The 8,192-nt window shown below is 44.0% G+C and overlaps 1 long non-coding RNA gene across 2 annotated transcripts; it reads left to right on the top strand.

The window, feature by feature from the left end:
• Positions 1 to 2,912: 2,912 nt before the first annotated feature.
• On the top strand, positions 2,913 to 6,647 carry LOC135918144 (uncharacterized). 2 transcript variants are annotated; one of them, XR_010569573.1, is made up of 3 exons: positions 2,913 to 3,069; positions 4,927 to 5,113; positions 6,164 to 6,647. It is a non-coding gene; the product is annotated as an uncharacterized lncRNA (long non-coding RNA). The 2 variants fall into 2 exon arrangements; XR_010569572.1 differs by lacking the exon at positions 2,913 to 3,069 and adding an exon at positions 4,242 to 4,570.
• The last annotated feature ends 1,545 nt before the right edge of the window (positions 6,648 to 8,192 follow it).

The following is an 8,192-nucleotide window of genomic DNA, read 5'->3' on the forward strand; positions in this document are numbered from 1 at the left end:
TGTTGTTGCTGTTGTTGCTGTTGTTGCTGTTGCATTTCCCCGCACGGCCGGCGCCGCCGCTGCCATGGTGAGGCTGACGATAATTTATTGGCATCCCCTTTGAAACGGGGCGGGAAAACATCATCACCTAGCCTGCTTGCGTCACTCAGGTGTGCAAACAATATTTTTTTTTTTCTGTCATTCTTGCATACAGCATCTTAATATACTCTACCTACGTTGTACCGCTGACAATGACTGTAATGGGTGTGGTCGTATAAGTCCCTTCCCTGCTTTTGTACTCCCAAATCTCTAAACGCCTCTTCCTTATCTCGGCTGCTGACTGATTGATACCTATTTACACTTTCAATCCTAATGCTTTTGGGATGTGTATACGTTACATACGGTCCCACTGGGCGAATTCTTTCGCGTTTTATTGGGATGTGCTGAGTGGTCTTAGGATTTTGACGGCAACAGGCACATGTCTCACCTTGTTGAAAATATTTGGCCCAATTGTTTTTTTTCCTTAGGCAAACAGCTCGAGGCACGAAAACCAAGCCACTGCCATTCGTGTTCTCCTAGAGGTTCTTCATTGTAATTTCCTTCTTGCCTTTCTCGTAACTCTCCATGTATACATTCGCATCCAGTTTGCAGTGTCTGTTTTTCTCAGTCTTTTTGATGGCTACACGTTGGGTATCTTCAGCTACCCTGTAGTCGGTCGCCAACTTTCTTGATTTGTCCAATTCTGTGTCCATGCTTTTGAGGTACACGTACTTGTGCACTTTAGCCGCCGATTTCTTTTGATCGATGTTCGCCAGTCTTTCCAGGAAAGTATTCTTGCTCTGCGCTTCCCTGAGTTCAAAGGAGGCCCAACCTATGTCGCCCTGCATTGCCACATTTGTAGTTTCACCGCATGCTGCCGAGGGAGTCCCGATGGCTGCCTTGTGAATATCATGATGATGACGGTGATGATATATGATCATGAACTGGGAAGGAAAGACACAGAGGAAAAATCTGAGGACATGATTGACACACCAGTGACAAGAAAAGCTTTCGGCTAAGAGCAGACTGAGAAAGCGACAAAACGCGAGGACGGACAATAATTTCCCCACTGCCAACTTATCGTACATAGTGAGAGATGTCACTGAAGCTAAACAGCAAGGCGGAGCCGGGTTACGCGAGTCAATCGATATACAATGGCAGCGGCTCGTTGTACCACTGGAGCGTATGCAGACCGCTACCATGACTATGCAGTAAGCGCCATATGGGCCAACTGGCAGCGCCAAGTCTAGCGCTAGAGAGTCACACACAATCCCACATGCTTACTGCGGCGAGTTTCGAAGAAACAGGTGGTGAATCATGATTAGCGGCTCCCCAGTAACGTTATATTTCGGCCACAGTACAACTTTTAACATGAATCAGCCCCATGATACAATTCATCGCCCCACGCATTTGTCGCAATAAAACTGTCGGAACTTCACCCTTACACATGCAAAACTCTGCTTAGGCCTAGAGCGTTACCGATTTCCCGTGATCGCCCTTCAAGAGATTGACGCCCCACGAATACTGCAGTTGTCTCGCTACAACAAATGCCACCAACCTAGTATACCACGCAAGTTGTAGGGCGGCCACGTGGGCTCAAAGACCACTGCCAAATGCTTAGCTGGCGTGTTCATCAACAAACGCCTTCCGCAAGCTCAGGTCGACACTGAAGGTTTGTGCACGCCCTTCCGGGAGGTCATTCTAGTTTCTCTGGCATTAGAAAATTTATGACTTACAGCTGCTTCAGTTTATATGCACATGGTTGTCAGCCCTGAGAAGGCATGAGTTGAGTGTCTAGTCTAAAAGAGAGATGTCCCAGTGAACATATCATTATAGCTGGCGATTGCAACGCGCCACATACCCATTAGAGCTACCGAAAAGACATAGCGCGTGGCCCAGCACTTATAGATGCTATAGAAAACACTTCAACATCGCCAAAGTGATTGGCGCCTAAAAGAGAGCAGCGCTTCTTTCAGGCCAGAAAGACAGCATACCAGATTTGACGTGGATGTCGCTAGGCTGGCACTTACGTTGGCAAATAAAAAAAAGTAGACACGCCTCTGACTACCATCCTATTCCGCTTAGCATAGAGAATATCAGACGTACTTGCAGAAAGGCTACAACTGCATACATGATAAACTGAGACCGGCTCAGAGTTGTCCACTGTGGGGTTCGTTACAACGCAACACAAGACACGGACACAAGGAAGGTATAAAAGGACGACACGGCGCTGACTCTCATCTGATATCTTTATTGAAGATATGTCTTACATATATATAGGCACCAGTTCATAAACATGACGTGCACGAGATAGAGATACATCGAGGCAACTGTTGTCAACCGATGCACAGTCAAAATTGACAGAGGTAAAGCAGTTCCTTGTCATGAAGAGCGATAGGCGGTTCGCTGATACATGCCTTGTCGGCAATCTTTATATTGAAACCCCTTAGCGATTTCTCTTGTCAATTGGCTCCCGTGTTTAAAAATGACATTAATTTTTTTGCTTCTTTTTTTAAATAGGGGCGAGAACTGCCCGGTTTGCAATGTTCCGGGAGCTGAAGAGGAGCAAGCCCTTAAAGAGATAGCTCATGGACTTATCAGATAAGCAAGCGGGCGGTGGGGCTAGTTTCGGTACTGGCAAGAAAATGACACTGGCAGGCAAAGAAAAATTCGAGATTTCGCATATGTGGCTCTATATTTCCCACATACATAACAATAAAGTGATGCAATTATGCGTGGAAATAAATGTGGGCTTGGCTAGTTTTTTTTTCGGCGTCTTCTATCTTTATTTTGTCACTTCGCTTGTTGCGCCAAGGGTGGCGCAATCTCTGTTGTCACTCGTCTGCCATTCTGTTCATACGATATCGCCGCTTTCTATGCATGTGCACGTTTTTTCGTTTGCTCGGCAGGTAAAAAAGTTTTTGCGAAAAGTTCCGGCCATGTTGGAAAAACTGATGAAAGGGGAACAAGGCTTAACTGCGCCGCTTTGTGGTGTGGCGACTCGGTGAGCAAGAGCAGGGCGAAATTGTTCCGGTACTCAGCGGAAGAGAGGTAATCGCACTTTTTCGGGAGTAGTTATGAAAAAACACGCGCTTTTGTTATCAAAACAGCTATGGGACGTAACGAAAGATCTTCCGCGGTTGTTATCAAATTAATATGCTTTTTGGTTTGGCACGACGCATTTTTATGCGGAGTTGTAAGACATTTAAGCTACTTGTTGACACGTGCAAAACGGCGGACTGATGCTAGCTGACTCGCTGACGGAAATATTGATTTGGTATGGGTTAGCGTTTGCTCCTCATTGCTTCCACAAGTACAAAACTTGCAATTTATATTTTCCTAAAACACTCGTATGCTTGTATAGTCAAGAGTTCGACGAAAGTTCGTCTGGTCAGGCAACATGATGATGAAGAAATTACGGCCACTGACCAAGTCAAGGTGAAAAAACACACAGAGACGTTTCGGGACCCGTACGGGTTCCTTGATCACACTAAAAGCGGGCAAAAGCCGCAAGTCGTTTTTATGCCAAAATGTGACGTAGGGAACGGGTGTAGTTAGCAGGAAGATTTCCATCAGTCCTGTTGATATTGTTGTCAGTAGTTTGAATAAATAAAGATTCTAACAAGAGTCGCGTCATCGAATTCTTTTCCTTAGCTATTATAGCCGCGTTTTCCCAATCGATGCGGTGACTGCGATTATCGGCGTGTTCAGCAAGGGCGTTCGATACTTTTTTCTTGTTAGAGACGTCCCTTTGGTGCTCTTTTAATCTTCTCGTGAAATTGCCCGTTTCACCGATGTAGCTGCAACTGCAGTCTGCGCATGGTATCTTGTATATGACACCGGGATAATTCTTGCTTTCAAGCTGATCCTTTACGTTAACAAGCTGATTTCTCAGCTTGTTGGATGGCATGTGGGCTATTCTGAGATCGTATCTTGAGAATACGCGGCTAAGAGCTTCGCTGACGCCAGGAACATATGGGACGCCAGCGCGTTTCATGAGCGACTTGCCTTGAGACGGCTTTGGATGGAGGACCTGGGCTTCCATTTTGTCAATAAACTTCTTGGGGTACCCGTTCCTGGATAATTCGTGACGAATTTTCTTCAGTTCGTTCTGCATTTCATGGTCACTTGAGCAGATGCGTGTGGCCCATCGTGTGGCTACATCGGTGTGACGCGTGTGGCTATATCGGTGAAACGGGCAAGTTCACGAGAAGATTAAAAGAGCACCAAAGGGACGTCTCTAACAAGAAAAAAGTATCGAACGCCCTTGCTGAACACGCCGATAATCGCAGTCACCGCATCGATTGGGAAAACGCGGCTATAATAGCTAAGGAAAAGAATTCGATGACGCGACTCTTGTTAGAATCTTTATTTATTCAAACTACTGACAACAATATCAACAGGACTGATGGAAATCTTCCTGCTAACTACACCCGTTCCCTACGTCACATTTTGGCATAAAAACGACTTGCGGCTTTTGCCCGCTTTTAGTGTGATCAAGGAACCCGTACGGGTCCCGAAACGTCTCTGTGTGTTTTTTCACCTTGACTTGGTCAGTGGCCGTAATTTCTTCATCACTCGTATGCTTGCTACACAAACTAGCTAGGCTGGAGAGAATTCCCGTGACCAGTTCTTTGTCTCTACATTACTACCTTTCAGTGTTCATTCATGAACATGGCAGGACCTCTCCCCCAGAAGAAATACAGAATCAATTACGTACCGTTCACTGCGCTTTGAATTACAAGCAGAAGTTCGAGTTACGTGCGCGACGACCGATGTGTGCTTGACTTGTAAAACTTTGTCTAGAAGGGCCGAATTCTTTCGTCGTTTACTCCTACTCTGAACTTTGGTTTCGTTTTTTTTGGTGTTCTTTATTCATGACCACACGGTATTTTACCCATTTTTCAGATGTGATATATGCAAGATTGCTCTAAATGGGGAGTCCTAGCGGGGTTGACATTGGAACAGATGTACAACGGCTACCGTGCCTATTCGAACCACTTCTCAATAGGACTACGCCGACCCGGTGAAAATAAGGCTGTTGTGCTGGGCTTTGCTGACTGTTGGAGTGGAAGGGGGTTCCTGATCGTGACAGGTAAGGAAAGCAAGTTATTATAGTGGTTGAGAATTTGTGCTTCTGTAGTTCATTACTTTCGTAGAGAAACTAATTTCCAGGGCGCTACGCAAGTGCCATGACCCCGGCGAGCGCTGTCTTTTCCAAGTCGTTGCTACGGCGCCGTGTTCCATGTGGCGTTGCGCATCGAATGTTTTTCCGTGTGCGCCAAGAAAGCGCGTGCTTGTCACTTTCTCTATTTCGCTTGCTCGTCTGTGCTGCGCGATGTTTCCCATTCTAGGCTGAAGTAAAACGTCGCACAGTTTTCGCTGACAATGAGCGAATTCACACGCGTAAAATGTCGCGCCGCGCCTGACGCTATCGCATACGATACGGCGAAGCCAGTTGTTGCTTCGCGCTGCCGTGTTCTAACTTTTGGCATTCCTATTTATTGCCCAAACTTTTCCGGAGCGAAAATTCCTATGTTCAGTTGCCCAGCAGTTTCAACTATTGCAACTTAGTTCTCTTTTGGGTAATGTGTAGAAAAATGAAGCAAAGATCAATAAAACGCTCAATTACGTAATCATTAGGTAGACGAAAAAAAACTTTCATAGATAGAGAAAAATCTAGCTCTAAAACCTGATGCTTAGCATTCTCAGCCAGCTATCGAGAAACCAGTAATGAATGTTGCATGAATATTTAACAGCACTAAAACTTGTAACTTTCTTCATGAAATTTTTGAGGCATACTTCTACTTGAAATCCTGCAGCTAAGTATAATCAGAACTGACCTGCATGGGTTGAAAGCACTATTTTTCGAAAACTGTTGTGTTTGTTTGTCACATACACTAGAAATTTGATAATGAACGAGCTTCTCATGCCGCGTTTCCATGAATGTGAAACGATGTCATATGGAACGCAATAGGTGCCAAAGGAATTCGCTTTGCAAGGAAACATGACACCCAAGCATAGACAGAACGCTGCGGTCGTCCTGTGTGCTTGTGTGTAGTGTTCATTTACGGAACATGTACCCTTAGCGAAAATTTTCCAACTAACTCAAGAATATGTCCTAATTATGTGTAAATATTTACAGGTTCTACAGTGCCTTAGTGAGGCCAAAGGCGGAAAATATACTCACGAAAGACTGCAGGCGTCATCAAACGACTATGTAACGATACATAAAGGTATCGCAAGTCAACCAAGATAAAGAGCTGCCGAAAGATTACCACAGGAGAAGCACTTGACGATCTGATGTATCATATGAGTCGAAAGTTCTGCCAACTCTTGCGGTGCCAGGTGGCATTCCATTATGGCAAGCGGAAGGGAAGGACATGGAGAAATGTTTTCTGGAGCACGTTGGCGCGGTCGCGCACTTGTGCGGTGTGACCACTGTACTGAAATGTAAGATACACAGCGTTATACTATAGAAAATATCGTGCACTAATGAGTGTCGCCTAGATCTGCTGCAGCAGTTCTACAATGTGGGGCTTATTTTACATTCTGTGGTATGGCTCAAACCATTACTCTTCTATGTGGCTTATGCTTCACATAAATGACATCAATATGGATCTGAAAAACCATGTCAGAGATAGTCTGCTGCAAAAAAAAAAAAACTCCAGAAACTTCAACAGTGCAAAAAAAGTTCTTACTGATATTTGATTCTTTGTCGTAATCCGAATAGCTCTTAGGGCGTTCTATTTATTAGCATATCTTTATACGATATTTCAGTATATTTCAATATTTCCATAAGGTCGTGCACGCTATTCTTTGGGCAGTCAATTATTGCTCCCACAGTTCCACGCCCCTCTTTAAAAATTACTTCATGGCTTCTATACACAGAACTTGGGATGCAAGAATCTTCTTGAGCTTACTTCAGTAATGCTGTGCAACTACTAATGGTGCTCTTCACTTGTGACTTTTTTCATTATTATGGCAAAAGTGTTTGTATGTAGAGGTGAGGGATGGGGGGCGGATTTCCTTTTGACAAATTGACGCATAATCTCAGCAAGCTAAGAAAGCATGCTGTGCCAGAAACTAGTGCTATAGAAACGTTGAAGTACTTTCGCCTCCTGATTCTGTCGACAGAAATTCTCATTACGAATGACCTCCAGTCAATGCCTAAACTCGTTACACATGCTCACACCTGCTCTATCCTTCAAACAGGCCCTATCGAACTGAGCCTGTTGGCTCTTGTAAAGAAATAGAAGAATATACGTTCAGCGTATCAGAGGAAGGCCTTAAGAACATTTCAAAAGACACTTCTTCTTAGCAGTTTACCGCAATGCGTGAAATGCAGCTGATTTGTGTCACTGAAAAATATTTCTCCGTGTCCCGAAGCGATGCATTCAAGAATACCATTGTGCATCACTCGGTCCTTGCCCAAGCTCATCGATGATTAGCCGCTCATTGGCACAAGTTTCTCTTGTATTTACTGTTGTTCAACAAAATAAAACAAACTGCATACTTGTTATTGCCTGGGAAATGTTAATTGCATGCCAGGATGATGATAGAACAAATGGAGTGCTTTACAAATTTTATGAAACTACAATATGCTCGTGAGGAATTTCGTATTGATACCTTGTTCACCAAGTTACAGGTCTGAATGAAGCCCTAGTTGTCTCACATGTATCAAGAAACAAAATCAAATAGGTAACTATAGACATTTTCAATATATTTTGCTAAATATTTATCGGCGCATTAGCACATGGAGATCAGTGCAGGAAATTTACTAGGTATAGCATGTTTTTTCCGCTAGAATGTATACCCGTTGTATGGATTAAAATGCATGTTGATATTAAGGTATGCGCATAATGTGTATCTGCTGATCATGACAACCTTTTTTATTATTCACCAATAACTGTTGCGACAAAATTGCTATGGTAAAGTTTATTTGTATAAAGCAAAAACATTGCTTGTGTAGCAATTTTCATACTATGAAAAAGTGTAGCAAGCTGTCTTAAGTACGTATAATCGTAGTATATATGTGCCCATTGGATCACCGTAATCATCATCATCAGCCTGGTTACGCCCACTGCAGGGCAAAGGCCTCTCCCATACTTCTCCAACAACCTCGGTCATGTACTAATTGTGGCCATGCCGTCCCTGCAATCTTCTTAATCTCA

This window comes from Dermacentor albipictus, chromosome 10, assembly GCF_038994185.2.
Source record: "Dermacentor albipictus isolate Rhodes 1998 colony chromosome 10, USDA_Dalb.pri_finalv2, whole genome shotgun sequence".
Classification (NCBI taxonomy): Eukaryota; Metazoa; Arthropoda; class Arachnida; order Ixodida; family Ixodidae; genus Dermacentor; species Dermacentor albipictus.